A 15,050-nucleotide genomic window follows, 5' to 3' on the forward strand; every position below is an offset into this window, starting at 1 on the left:
ACTTACACTAAAATTTCAGTTATTTGGTTTGGTTTGGTTGTTTCACTGAGGCAGGGTCTCATGTAGCCCCAGCATGTGTTAAACTCATAGTGATCTATGATCTTCCTTCTGTCTCCTGGGTGCTGGGATTACTGGCTTGTGCCACCATGCCTGGCTCGACTTTATTCACTACTAAAGCCACATGCTTTTCAGTTTTCACAGACTGTTTTCATCCTCCTCTTCCTCTCCATTTTGCTTAACTGTCTACAGAACAGTTTATGACCACATTGTTCCAACTCCCCCCCCCCCCCCCGTGTAGTAGCCTGAGCAGTATACAGTATACAGTATACAGTATAGCAGTATACAGTGGGTGCTGCAGACAGTCCTCGGAGGCTGGCCAGGACCTCCAGTCTTTACTCAGATAAGCACCTACATTTCTTTGGACTAGACTGACACCTCTGGCTAAGAGCAATGACTTTAGAAGCTGGTGTGGTCTATTTGCCCTGAAACTGAGTGTGTGTGTGTAAATAATCTTTGAGATTTTTTAAAAAGATTTTTTGTTTTATGTATGTGAGTACAGTCAGACATACCAGAAGAAGATACTGGATCCCGTTACAGATGGTTGGGATCAGACGAACATGTCTGACCCGTGTACTAACCATTAGTCTCTAAGTGTACTAACCATGGGATTAATTCCATTGCTTGGAATTGAACCCGGGACCTCTGGAAGAGCAGTCAGTGCTCTTAACTGCTGAGCCATCTCTTCAGCCCCTGAAACATCTTGGTCCTAGCCTTTTTAGCAGTGGGTTGCTCTTCCTTCCCAGTCTCTTCAGGATCTCCATGGAAATGTAGATGAGGCATGACCTCTCATGGGTGCTCACAGGAGATGGGTCTATATATGTTTGCTACGCGCAGAACTTCTTGGGCTACAATCTACCATCAGACCCACTGAGCTGTGGCTGTTTTGGGGATGGCAATGTCCATATAGCACCAAGGAAAGATGGCAGGCGAGTTGACAGCTCTGTGAAGAGCTTGTGGTCCGCTCTAGACCAGTCACCACCAGAAGCTGTAGCTCCTGCATGGCTGTTTGGATTAGGTTAGTAAAGGTCCCAGGTGTGAGACAGCCAGCAGCTAAAGTGGGTCCAGCAGTAGCTGGCGCTCCTGGAGGAGATGGTGCTGTCAACAGCAGGTTTTCAATGGCACTAGTCACCAGTGGCAGCTCCTCCCAGGTTACCTTCTGATTTATGATAGTAGACTCTTACAGGTGTCCCATCCCATCTGGAAGTCAAGGTTGGTGCCACTTGAGTGGGCTGGAGAGATGACTCAGTGGTTAAGAGCACTGTCTGCTCCTCCAGAGGTCCTGAGTTCAATTCCCAGCAACCACATGGTGGCTCACAACCATCTGTAATGGGATCTGATGCCCTCTTCTGGTGTGTCTGAAGAGAGAGAGCTTCAGTGTACTCATATACATAAAATAAATAAATTAATCTTTTTTAAAAAAAAAACCCTGGTAGTTTAGCATTAGCACTGCAAATGCAAGCCTCCTGTGGTGTTACCACCTATACTTTCAAAAAGACCCTTTGGGAGTTAGTGGTCTAGTAGGTAAGTGTCTGAAACAAGATTTAAAGCCCCTAACACAGGCCACATATTGTTGTTGTGGAGAATGGACTCCTTATTGGCTCGGTCCTGTGTTTTCTACTGAGGGGATTTCATATACAACAGAAAGCATTTGCTGAAGTATGGTCCCATATTGGTAACATACTCTTTAACATTCTCATCTATGTTGGGTTCTAGCACACAGAGAACACAAACAGTGCTGTTGTGCTTCTATGTTGTCTGGTCATCTTTTCTGTTTTGTTTTTTGACAGGGTCTGAGCCTCCCAAGTGCTGGTGTTTACAGGTGAGAGACTGAGTCCAAGGCCTTGTTTATGTTGGGCTAACGCTCTGTCACCGAGCTATATTCTCAGCCCTTGGATTATTAGCTTGATGGTGTTCACACAAAATAGGCAGGCCATTAGCCTACAGTTATTTTTGTACCAGAAAGTCCTTCTAACTGATTAACTCTGAATTGAGACGGCCATTCACAAACAGCCAACCAGTCAGATGGTTATATAACTAGGGAGCGGCCACGTGACCGTATCAAATAAGGCAAAGCCGATATCATTACTTCCTGGATTGGCTTATTAAGTTCATTTCCCTAGCTGTCAGAGCAGTTTGCTGATATCTTATTTAAAAAAAAAACTTTTAATGTTTGAATAAAGTTAATTTGTCTGAAGTTTTTCTTCTTCAGTATTTTTATCCAGAAATCAGTCTAGGTTAGATATATGAATGATATTCTGTTGTTGGTACTTGTTCAATTCCTTAAAACTCTTTCATCAACAGTGTTTTGTAAGTTATTTTGTTTTGTTCTTTTTGGGTTATTCTCACTCTATAACACAAGACACCCAGGGACTGAAGGCAACAATCCTACCTCAGTCCTCTGGGTGCCAGGATGAAGGTAATGTGTCATGGGACCTTGGCCAGTGGCTGCTTTAGGAGTTGTACAGATCTTTCTACCAGGGGCCCTTATAATACTTAATCAACACTCACATGAAAACTCTCAGAATTCCTTTCGTTTGGTATGTGACTATACCTCAGGAAATGATACTATCAGAGGGCATCATACAGAAAGGAATGGTGGTGGATCAAGAATGTGAGGGCCAGATGGCCAAATGCAATGCCTCCTCACGGCCTCTTCAGTTCCTCCCATCCCAGAAACAGCTCCTGCAGACAGTGTTGAGAAGCTGGAATCCACTCTAGGGTGTGTGCTACTACCCTTCTCTTATAGTCTCTTTTCAAAAAAGATTTGTCTTTATCTTATTAATATGTTTGCATATATGTGTGTGAGTGTGTACTATGTGTGCAGTTGCTCATGGAGGCCAGAAAATGGTGTCAGATCCCCAGGAGCTCGAGTTACAGGCAGTTGTGAGCTAACAGCTCAAAGTTCACTTCAGCTACACAGTGAGTTCCAGGCTAATCTCAGCTGTATCTGATGTGACCCTCCTCTGTCTCAAAGGAAAATAAAGGAAAACTTCCCGTCGTTGCCAAAAAAAAAAAAAACCAAACCACAGCTCCTGGAGAACTTGGACACCACCTACTCTTATCTCATCCTATCCTTTCCTGAGGAAACTCAGGTCCACTGAGGTGAAGTGATTCAATGTAGTCTGAGCCAGGTCTCTTTGGCAGCTCTTTGCAGCACGGGGCATGGCCTCTTGCAAAATACCTTTCCACAGAACTTACTCCGACAGCACCAGGAACTCCCCTGAAGCTGCACTTAGACCAGACTTGAGTCTCAGATCAGACTGCTGCAATCTCTAGTCAGAGAGAGATAGGGTGAGCCAGAAAGGGAACGACCCGGTTGGAGGCTGACACAGGAACCACGCCCCCTGCAACAGCACGGCTGCTAGGGCGACGCTACGGTCACGAGTTGATCACGCCGCCGGGAGCGAGCACGTTCGCCCCAAGGCCGCGCGCGAGGCGGGGGACGTGCGCGCCTCCGCGGCAGGGGGCGGGGCCCTGAGCAGGGCCGGGGCGGGGCCGCGGAGCTGTAGGTGCTGCAGCCCAGTAGCGACAGGTGCGCTGGGCAGACGGAGCGCAGGACCGAGGCAGCGCCGAGCCCCGACGGCTTTCCAGTCAGGTAAGCGCCTCCTCTCGCCTCGCCCTCCGCAGCCTGCGTGCGCGCGGAGACCCTGGCTGCGCCCCGCACTCTCCCCGCGTATTTTGAGGCGGTGGGGAGCAGGAGCAGGAGCCTCGCCCCTTGGGGGTCCACGTTGGAGGAGCCTCCCATGCTCCGCGCTCCCTTCTGGGAAGTCCGAGGGGCTGAGCCTTCGCTGCCCGGGTCCCTGGTCTCCCACAGGATAGAGGGAAAGTGGCATTTCATCAGAAGTCAAAACTCCCTCTCAGGGAGGTAATCCAGTAACTCTTTCCTTCTTCCACGCGGCTGTTCCTTCTCCAGTTTTTCTCCCTTCCATTCCTCCAGATGAACTCTGATTAAGACTTAACATCCTTCCGAACAGTTCCTACTTGCTGTGTCCTTCCCAAATCGCTATTGTACATGAGCTGGGACCCGCCGCTCACTCACATCCGTAGGTGTTAATATTAGGTAACTGTACACCCCTGGCCACACACACTGGAGCTTGAAGTTGTGGGTGCTAGGAGCGAACCATCTGGCACCCGTCCTAGTCTCCTTATTGGTGCTCACAACAATGAGTTTAGCTGATCCTGGTGAGAGATACTGATCTGCTATTGTCTTGCAACTAATTCCAGCTTTCAAAAATTTGCTTAATCCAAATGGTTCTGTTGACTTTACAAGTTAGCCAAAGACTCTGAGGTTATGTTTTTAAGAGGTTGCGCTTTGGAAGACAGATCATCTCTTGCGCCTAACTGGGTAAGTGGGCTACTTTTTATCTACATAGTTACTGGTACAAATACGTGTTCCAGTCAGTCTATGGCCGACCAAGTGTGATCATGTTTAGACATCCTTAAAAAAGCTATAAAGTTAGCGGGCAGTGATGGCGAACGCCTTTAATCCCAGCACTTGGGAGGCAGAGGCAGGCGGATTCCTGAGTTCGAGGCCAGCCTGGTCTACAGAGTGAGTTCCAGGACAGCCAGGGCTACACAGAGAAACCCTGTCTCAAAAAACCAAAAGGAAAAAAAAGTTAGCAGGGAAGAACAACTCCTCCTCCTCGTTTCCCTCCTCCTCCTCCACCTCCTCCCCCACTGTGGTTGGCTTCTCCTCCTCCTCTTCTTCCTTCTTTTTCTTCTCTTCTTGGTCTTCCTCGTTCTGCTTCTTTAAAGAATTCCCGACTAGCCTTGAACTGGCTATCTAGGCTAGGCTGGCCAAAATGTGGCTGCCTCTGCATCTTGAATGTTAGGATTTAAAGTGTGCTTCACTGTCCCTGACCTTCAATATATATATTTAAAATTACCATTTGTGTGATGTGTGCTCGAGCGAGTGAATACCAACCAGCATGCCATGGCAGGCATGTGGAGGTCAGAGGATAGCTTATAGGAGTTGGTTCTCTCTACCTTGGGATTTGAGGATTAAACTCTGGTCCTCAGACTTGTGCAACAAACATTTTCATCTTCTGAGCCATCTTGCCACCCCAGAAAAGTTCTCTCTCTCTCTCTCTCTCTCTCTCTCTCTCTCTCTCTCTCTCTCTTTTGCTTTTTTACATTTATTTATTGTGTATATGTATGCATGTGCATTGTATGTAGATCAGAAGAGAACAGTGGGAGTCTGTTCTTTTCTTCATCATATGGGTTCCAGGGATTGAACTCAAGGTGTCAGGCTTCATGGCACCTTTTACCTGATAAGGCATTTTCCCAGCCTAGAAAAAAGGTTACCTGTTTTTAAAGGTCTGCATGCACATATATGTGCGTTGGTAGAATAATATAACACGGTACTAAGTTATGTTAGGAATTCTTGAGGGGACAAAACATATTTTTTTTCCCAGTGACTTTTATACCCATTCTTTTGTGGATTCAAAGTTGCAAAACTCCTACCCTTAGAGAGCCTACAATTAAATGGGTTAGGTAACACCACAGATACAGCTTAGAGTATTGGTGGAATCATTTGCTGTTATTGTTTTGGTATTTCTTCTCTCTCTGAACCCAGCCTCAGAAAACCTCCCAGGTTTCCTGGGTGTATTGACCCCTGGGGAATGAGCTTGCTAGTAAGGCACCCCACTGCCGAATACTTACACCGTATACTTATACTTAAGCCTTGTCTTTGGTCAGTCAACTCTCAGCCTTTTGAAAATGGGATCAGAGCCTGTTTAATTCTCCAGCAATTCAGTAAATGGTTAGAGGAGGGGTTCTCACTGTTAATGTGTTAGACTCAGAAGCCGAGTTGTCAGGTAGTCCCCGATCTGTATGTCGAGTCTCTGGGCCGAGACAGTATGCTGTCAACATGAGCCAAGTAGTGTCATTTTGTAAAAATGACCTCATTGTATAACTTTGTTTGACTTGGTACATTCAGGCTTTGTTCCCAACTCTAGTTAAAGGTGGGGCCAAGTTTCAACCTAATAATTGTAGGAAGAGAAGGCTCAGAAGTGAAAACAGCTCCATCAACAGTGGAGACACTGTTTGCTGCAGAGGTGCCCTTCAAACGCCTCGTGTTGACTCTGGGTGTAGCTCAGCGGTAGAGAGTGGGTTTAGCATGTGCGAGAGACTGTTCAATCCCCAGCTCATGCACACACAGAGTATAAAGCATGTCCTGTCTTATGCCAGCCAGGGGAAAAGCTCTGTGCCTTTGAGGACTCTTTGGGAAGTTTGATGATCTGATGATCTGAGACTTGTGGTCACTTTTGAAAACCCTTCATGTGACAGCAGGCTTTTGTTTAGGTTTTGGGTTTCGGGGGGATTATGTCTCATGGAGGTCAGGCTAGCTTCAGATTGCTATGTAGCAGAGGCTAGACTTGAACTCCTACACCTCTTGCTTGCATCCTCCAGAAGACCAGTAGGTGTGCACCAGCATTCCCGGCTGTTTAGCAAGGCCCTAATACACACAGGATGGACATGATGTGGTCTTCCTTATAGGATCTGTCTTATGTTTTATAACAAAGGCATTGAGTTGATGTGAATATGGTAGTTGCCGTATGGGTTTGAGTGGCTGTGTTCAATGAACATAGTTCTTTGGTGTTGCTTGGCTCATCTCCTTTGTGCTCTGGAAAGTGTTTGCTGATAGAAAGTTTTGTAAAGACATCAGGCTAATTTGCACGTATTATGTATTTTGAATGTTTATAAATGTGTATTAGAATGTTTCAAATATAATTTTAATTTTTCTGAGGGTTCCACCAGTCAGCTGTAATCAGATGTAGTTAACTTTAAAATTCTATGCCAAAGGCTTGTCAAATGCATACACACATAGGGAGAAATGTCGAGTGTGGGAGACCACTAGGCATCTTTGCTATAAATGACGACCACATATTGGGGGAAAAATGTCCTCTTGTTTTAGTTTTAAATTAGATTTATTTTGTATGTGTGTGAATGTGTGTGTGAGTGTATGTGTGTTTGTATGCATGTGTGTATGTGTGTGAGTGTGTTTGTATGTACATTGTGTGAATATGTATGTGACTGTGTATGTGTATATGTGTGTGAGTGTATGTGTGTGTATGTGTATGAGTGTGTATATGAGTGTATATATGTGTAGGTTTGTGGTTTTGTGTGTTTGTATGAGTGTGTGTGTAAATGTGTGTATGTGTATGTGAATGTGTGTATGTGTGTGTGCAAATCCATGCTATGGCATGCCTGTGGCTATCAGAGGATAACTTGTGGGAATCAGCTCTGTCTTTCCACAGTGTGGGTCTTGAGGACTGAACAGGTTGCCATGCTTGGAGGCAGGAACTTCTGCCTCCTGAGGCATCAAGCGGGGCCCCAGTTTCCAAGCTTTCTTCGTTCCATATTACTGCAGGATAGATGACATTCATTTAAATGGAAGAGTCTTCATTCTACAGATTGGAAATGCTTAACTTTGTCCTTAACATAATTTATACAAGAAGAGACTAACCTTTAGAAGGTGGCTGGGGATCTTTAACTATGCTTTCTTTTTTTTTTTTTTTAAAGATTTATTTATTTATTATATATGAATATACTGTAGCTGTCTTCAGACACACCAGAAGAGGGCATCAGATCTCATTACAGATGGTTGTGAGCCACCATGTGGTTGCTGGGATTTGAACTCAGGACCTCTGGAAGTGCAGTCAGTGCTCTTAACCACTGAGCCATCTCTCCAGCCCCTTAACTATGCTTTCTATAGAAAGGTAAAACACTCCATTGCAGACTGTGCACAGTAACCTCAAGGTGTGGTTAAGTCACTTGACATAGGCTCTTGAGGCTTTTAGTAACAAATTAGTGGCTTTATGTAGTTTCTGCTTTATTATTGAGGTTGAGGGTTTTTGGTAAATGATACCTTTAGAGGGATCATTCTGATATGTTTATTCTGTGGCTGGATGTAGAAGTCCTGAGAGTCAAAAATGAATTTTAAGATTTATTTTTAATCTTTTTTTTTTTTCCGAGACAGGGTTTCTCTGTGTAGCCCTGGCTGTCCTGGAACTCACTCTGTAGACAAGGCTAGCCTCGAACTCAGAAATCCGCCTGCCTCTGCCTCCCAAGTGCTGGGATTAAAGGCGTGCGACACCACCGCCCGGCTTTATTTTTATCTTTAACTCTGTGTATTTGGGGTGGGGTAGTTATGCATGTGAATACAGGTGCCCAAAGAGGCCAAAAGCATCAGATCTCCCTGGGTCTAGATTTACAGGATGTTCTAGGTTGCCTGATGTGGGTCCTGGGAACGGATCTTGGGGCCTCTGGAAGAGCTTGGGGTCCTTAACCACTGAGCATCTCTCCAGTCTCCAATGATTGCTGACTGAAGACTGCTTTTCATTAGAAGTAGGGGACCTCATTGAACAGCAGTCCATGCGCTAGCATCTGCAATGATTTCCTGTCACTTTAAGACATTCTGGGTGGCCATTCCATTCTCCACGAGGGGCAACTCCAGCTGCACAGCATCCGACCCACGTGCACACACAACTGTTTAAAAAGTGGGAGTTGTTCATTTGGTGGCATGTAAGTATAATCATGCTGCTCGCCTGAGTGGTGGTGGCCCATGCCTGCTGGGAGGCAGAGGCAGGTGGATCTCTGTGAGTTCCAGGACAGCCTGGTTTACAGAATGAGTTCCAGAGCAATGAGGGCTACTCAGAGAAACCCTGTCTTGAAAAACAAACAAACAAACAAACAAACAAAAAAACCAAAAACAACCCTTATTTTGGAGTATGGGACAGGTGACACACTGTTCTCCCAAGTTGAAAATTCTGTGACCTTGGAAGCACCTCCGTAGTCTCAGCACCATGGTGACGGCCTAATGGTGCTTCAGCTTCAGGCCTGTATGTACCTCCTAGGTTTAGAGCACAGTCACGTCAGAAAGATTTTTCTAGAATGTGAGTGAATAAAAACTCGTTTTTGAAACATACGTAGTCTTTCTAAATGGGCCTCTCCAACCATGTGGATTGACTTCCTGATTATAATAAGAATCTTCTCCTTGTATTTTTCACATGCTCAAGTGTAGTAAATAAAATCACACGGACTGTAAGTTTAGCGTAAACAGAGGATAGTTTTGTGGCAACAGTACATCGCAGGCTTAGGCTCCAAGCCCAGCCCCTCCCCCCACCGTTAAGCATCTATACTGTCTAGGAGGGAAACAGAGTTGGAGTCAGTGCTTCAGTTTTGACACCCTGTAGCTCACTGAAACCTCCTTCCATAACTTTTTCTGTACGAGGAGCTGCTTGGGCTCTTCACCACTTAGCTGTGCCCTGACCCCACATAGTCTTCAATGTGTGAGCCTGTCTGTCTGAACATGCTCTCCCATGATTTCTCTCTAATACCCTGTCACGGTCTACCTTGCTACAACTTAGCAGTAACAACAATACTATTATCAATAATAATTTTTTTTAAAATGTTGAAACTGGATCTCATATAGCCCAGGCTGGCTTTGAATTCCTGGTTCTCCTGCTTCTACCTCCCAAGTGCTGAGCCTGCCAGCTTCCGCCAGTACATTCAGCTTAGTGGATGTTGACTGCACTGTGCCAAGTGAGGCTTAATGGTGTAGTTTTGTATTCTTAACTCCTCTAGACACTGAAGCAGATGGATTGCAAGTTCAAGGCAATCCTGAGCTACAAAGTACATACAAGGCTAGCCTGGGCAACTTACTAAGTCTGAGAATAATAAGTAAAAAGAGGTTGGTGAGACAGCTCAGTAGGTAAATGTGCCTTCCATTCAGGCCTTGTCTCAGTTAAGATCACTATTGTCCACAGCAGTGCCCATCACCGAAGGAAATCAAGACAGGAACTCAGCAGGGCTTTCTCACCTGTAGTGGTGTGAGTGCCCTGCATTTGCATGTTTGCTAATATTGAATATTACTTTTTAAGCTTTGCTAATTTGATAAGCGCAGTTGACTCAATCTATATGTATTTATTCACTTTATTCTGAAACAGAGTCATACACCGTAGGCGCGGCTGGCCTTGAATGAAGTGGGCCTCGGCTGCTGAGATTACAGATTGTATCACCCTGGCCTACTTGTCTTTCCTTAATTTCTACCCACTGAGAATTTATCACATTCTTCTCTCTCCCTCTCTCTCTCTCTTTCTCTCTCTCTCTCTCTCTCTCTCTCTCTCTTTCCGTGACTTGCCTTTTGGTCAGTCTACTTCTCGTTTTTATCTGGTCCTCACTTCTTTCATTTATTTGGAGTGTTGAGGTCATGGGGGAAAGATGGGCTTTCCGACCAGACGGAATGAGTGGGTTGAAAAAGTGGAAAGTGTCAGAAGTCAAGGCTGTGGTGTGCTAAAAGCTCTGTGCAGACAGAGCTAGGGACCCACCTAGTAGGTGATCCCGGTCAAGTCACTCATTGACAAGTAAGGGGAAAGGGTTGGGCTCTTGATCCCAAAGTCCACTCTGTAAAGCCATTCTGGAGTCACTTCTAGGCCTGTCCCACCCAGCTCCCCGTCCCAGACTCCCTAGGGAAGATTGGATGCAGTAAAGACAGGTTCCCCTTGAGTAAGTCTTCATAGAACCCTGAGATAATCAGTTTAGCCCTTTAACTTTCAAGACTACAGAAGCTAAAATGAAAAGCGGTGCAATGCTTTCAGGTACTCCCATAGACTGACCCTTGGGAAGCCCGTAGACTGAGCTGGAAGAGCCATGCTGGCCTGGCCCACAAACCCTATCCTGTCTGGTGGCTAGGAACCAGGTCTCACTCCGACAGGAGGGTTTATGTTGCCATGTCAGTTATTGGACAATGTTTGCTGTTCCAAGTAGAAGCTGTTCTCAGTATTTACTTTGTGATTTGTAGAAAGCTCACTTCCAGAATTGTTACTCTTTGAGCTGAGCGTGGTGGTTGCTTATGCCTGGAAGTCCTGCATTCAGCTGAGACTGAGAGGAGGAGGATGGTGAGTTCAAGGACAGCCAGGGCTGTAAGAAGAACTTATCTCAAAGAAATAAGGAAGAAGCTTAAAAAAATGATACATAAGATAAATATTCTTTTTTATTTCCCTCTTAATTTTTAACTTTTTAAAATTTATTTTATTGTTTGTGTATGTGTGCAAGTAGGCCACAGTGCTCACATGGAGGTCAAAGGACAACTTTTCTTTCAGTTTTTCATTTATTTTGGTCTTCATTTATTTAATTTTTTATTTTTTGCCAGAGCCCTTGAGGCTTTCCCTTTGCAGTCCAGCAGGGGTGCCTCAAAAACAAAAACAAAAAGTCAAGATCGTGGACTTGTCAAAACATGGCTTCCCAGATCTCCTGGGTGAGCACTGCTTGGGAGAGGTCAAATATGGGTTCTCGAGTCCCACCTAGACCTCTGGGGGATATGTGTGGGAATGTGACATTGAGCAGTTCTTCTAGAGTCTTCTAGACGCTCCAGGGAGCCAGTACCCAAGGATACTGTCTAAATCTTAGTGCACGTCCTTCAAGATGCCCCAGAGTATTTCTCCAGGCTTATCTCTTCGCACTACCCACCCACCTGGCACCACAGCAAGTGATTCATTATTTCCTGGACCCGCCCGGTTCCCTTCCTGCCTCCGTGCCTTTGCGGTTCCCACAGCCTCCCACTGCTCCCACCCCATTCCTGATGAACCCCTGTTTCTTAAGAATCCAAATAAAACGCGACTTAAAAAAAAAATCCTCAACAGGCATATTCTAGTATGGACTTTTGAGTCAGTGACTGTCATTTTATTTTTGTTTCATTTCTCACCTTGCCACTTGCAGAATTATTGCTTCCTTGAAAGATTACGAGCGCTGTACGAAAGAGGCTTTCTGTTTCATTGTAGCTGTAATGCACACAGTGAGTAATCAGATACTCGAAGTATATGAAATATATCTTATCTTGCATCCATTGTATTATATAGCAGTTAAAGTCCTTTCTGACTGCCCGTAAGTCCACGTTGAACCTGGCTGCCACTCTCTTAGTCATCTTGTCCTTCCCTCTTAGCTCACTCCCTAGCAATTTTATTCCTGCCTCAGGGCCTTTGCCTAGAACATTCTCCTCGTCTTTTCCCCTGGCTGGCTGCCTGTATCCTCCCCCTCATTCTGCATTCCGCTCAAATGTCATTCATCAGGAGGCTTTCTGGAGCGGCTCCAGAGCCTCTGTCCCCTTCCCCGCAATACGCCAGTTACCCTTGGTGCGCTTGCCTGCCCCAGTCACGTCCTTCGTTTGTCTCGATTCTCCAGCAGAATGGAAGTTTCCTGAGAAGAGAGACTTCGCCTATCATTGTTAACTCTGAGCCGCAGACTCTGCCCTGAGTGGTAAGAGTCAGTAGATATTTGCTGAGCAAATGAATAAGCATTGAAGATAGACTTTTAATGAGTCTTCTGTGGGTTTGCAGTCCAAAGAGGTGTGGCATTATCTTGTAAGTGGACAACGGCTCTAGGAGTTCCATGTGAGTTCACATCAGGTGCCACCCTCTGAGGATTTCTGTAGGACAAAGGGTACAGTGGCAGCTGGGATTTGGTTCCATTGGTGCAGATTTCCAAGGTGATGCCAGGATCAGGACACTGGTCTGCTGCTGCTGTGTGCGCCTGCGCGTCTGCGCCCTGAGTTGAGTTGCAACTGAGACAATACGTTGCTTCTGCCTCTCACTAGCCTCTAATTTTTTCTCCTTTGTTTGTTTCATTTGTCGAGACTTTTCTGTGTAGCCCTGGCTGTCCGGGAACTCACTCTGTAGACCAGGCTGACCTTGAACTCACTGAGATCTGCTTCCCTCTGCGGGGGGTGGGGAGGGGAATTAAAGGAAAGCACCACCATTGCCCGCTCTCTCATTACCCTTTAAAAACCTGGAATCCAGTGGGTAAAAGCCTCAGGAACCAACAGACTTCTGCTTTCCCCTCGGGGGAAGAAACTATCCAGAGCCCCCCAGGAATGCTGAAATTCCCTCTACTTAATTGGAATGAGACCAAGTAGAAATGCTTTTCGACAGTAGCTGTGAATCAGGTTTGCTTACTTACAAATAATTAAACCTGACATTATACCAATTGTTTTTCTTCCCCCTTGTCTCTGTCTCTGTCTGTCTCTGTCTCTGTCTCTGTCTCTCTCTCTCTCTCTCTTTCCTCTCCCCTTCCCCTCTGCTCCCCCTCCCCCACATGATCTTGAACTCACAGCTGTCCTCCTGCTTCAGTCTCCCTAGTCCTGGGAGCCCAGGTGTAACCTCGTGCCTCAGGTAACTGACTGACTTCTACCTTTTCCTGTTTTCATTACTAGGTGGCCTTACTTTGTAATTCCGTGCTTTCCCTGACGTCGGCCTCAGATTTTATTCCACAGATGCCTTCCATGGCAGCTTAACTTTTCAAAGCGCTTTTGCTTTTTTCCTCTCACGTAAACCCTCAGAATATTTGTGTCATCTAGTATCTGGTTTTTAAATCCCTTTTTTTTAAAAAAGATTTATTTATTTTATTTATGAGTACACTGTAGCTATCTTCAGACGGCATCGAATCTCATTATGAGATGGTTGTGAGCCATCATGTGGTTGCTGGGATTTGAACTCAGGACCTCTGGAAGAGCAGTCAGTGCTCTTAACCACTGAGCCATCTCTCCAGCCCTAATATCTGGTTTTTAAACGAAGAGCTTGAGACTTCTTCAAAGCTCCTGCCACACAAACTTGAGGACCTGAGTTTGGATTCCCAGAACCCAAAAAACCACACTGAGCATCTCTCCTGTAACCTCGATGTTCCTATGGGAAGATGGGAGGCAGAGACAAGAGACCCTGGAAGAAAAAGAGAGAGAGAGAGAGACCATGCCTCAAAGAAGGTAGAAAGTAGAGACATATATCTGAGGTTGACCTCTGACCTCATACATTAGTGCTATCATACATACATGCCTGCAATCTCACACAAACATGCTTGTATACAGTGTTCACATGCATATACACTCATGTGCATTCATACTCACAATACATAGGCAAAGATTTTAAAACAACTGAGACCCGGTGAAGTTGACTTTTCCATGTTAACTGAAGGGCATGTCCATCCGTATTAAGAGACAAAATTACAATTCAATTAAGCTACTGCTATTAATGCTGAATGTAGCTCCCTCCTGGATGCAGAGGATAGACAAGAGAGGAGTTTAAGGTCATCATGGCTACATGCCAAGTTCGAGGCTATCATGGGTTATATAAAAACAAAACAAGAAGCTCAGAGATGAGAGACGGTTCAGCGGTTAAGAGTGCTGGTTGCTCTTCCAGAGGACATGGGTTCCATTTCCAGGACCCACATGGTGATTCAGAACCATTTATGACTCCAGCTCCAAGAGATCTGATGCCCTCTTCTGACCTCCACAGGTACTGCATGCACACGATGAACAGCCATACATGCAGGCACAACATTCATACCCATAAAAGGGTGAGGTGGGGGGCAAACCCAAAACATCTATATTAGTATATTTGTAATTAATCTCTAAGAAAAAAGGTATGGAGCATCATTTTTGGGGCTTTGCCTAGTGTTACTGCTTCTGTGGCTTGCATGGCTTGTGTGCCTTGCGTGGCCATGTGGTTTGATGATTCCTTACAGGACCACCCTAGCTGTTTTTACCCTTGGTTAAAGCACTGTCCTGTGTTCCTCCTCTCAGATTTTCACAGGAAGGCAAGATTAGAGAGCTTGATTGAAGAGAGTCACGTTTCATTAAGTCTGTTTAATTCTCCTGCTTGAAGGAATTGGCTCCATTATCTGAACTGGCTCTTCAGATTGAACAAGCTCTGAAAAAAAGCCATCTAAAATTTCAGATAAGGATAATTGAAGCCAAGCCTTTCCTGTAAATGGCCAATAGTGAAACTAAGAAGGCCTGTGTCTGGAGGGATCTTGACTAATTACTAAGGACACAGGCTGGGTAAGGAGGTTCTGTCTTCAGGAGCAGTTTAGGACCCTCCTAACATAAGGTGTGTTTCCATAGCCTTCCCCTGACCCCAACCCTGGCAAGACAGGGTAGCCCTGGCTATCCTGGAACTCTGTAGAGCAAGTCCAGAACTCAGAGATCCTCCTGCCTTTGC

General features: G+C 45.4%; 1 protein-coding gene across 1 annotated transcript in view; it reads left to right on the forward strand.

The window, feature by feature from the left end:
- The first annotated feature begins 3,577 nt into the window (after positions 1 to 3,577).
- The window catches only part of Lima1 (LIM domain and actin binding 1), a 98,515-nt gene continuing 87,042 nt past the window's right edge, over positions 3,578 to 15,050 (forward strand). Inside the window, exon 1 of the mRNA XM_028788344.1 lies at positions 3,578 to 3,655. The gene's annotated coding sequence lies outside the window, so the exon portion shown is untranslated. The remainder of the gene's footprint in view (positions 3,656 to 15,050) is intronic.

This window comes from Grammomys surdaster, unplaced genomic scaffold (genome assembly GCF_004785775.1).
Source record: "Grammomys surdaster isolate TR1022 unplaced genomic scaffold, NIH_TR_1.0 125742, whole genome shotgun sequence".
NCBI classification, from domain to species: Eukaryota; Metazoa; Chordata; class Mammalia; order Rodentia; family Muridae; genus Grammomys; species Grammomys surdaster.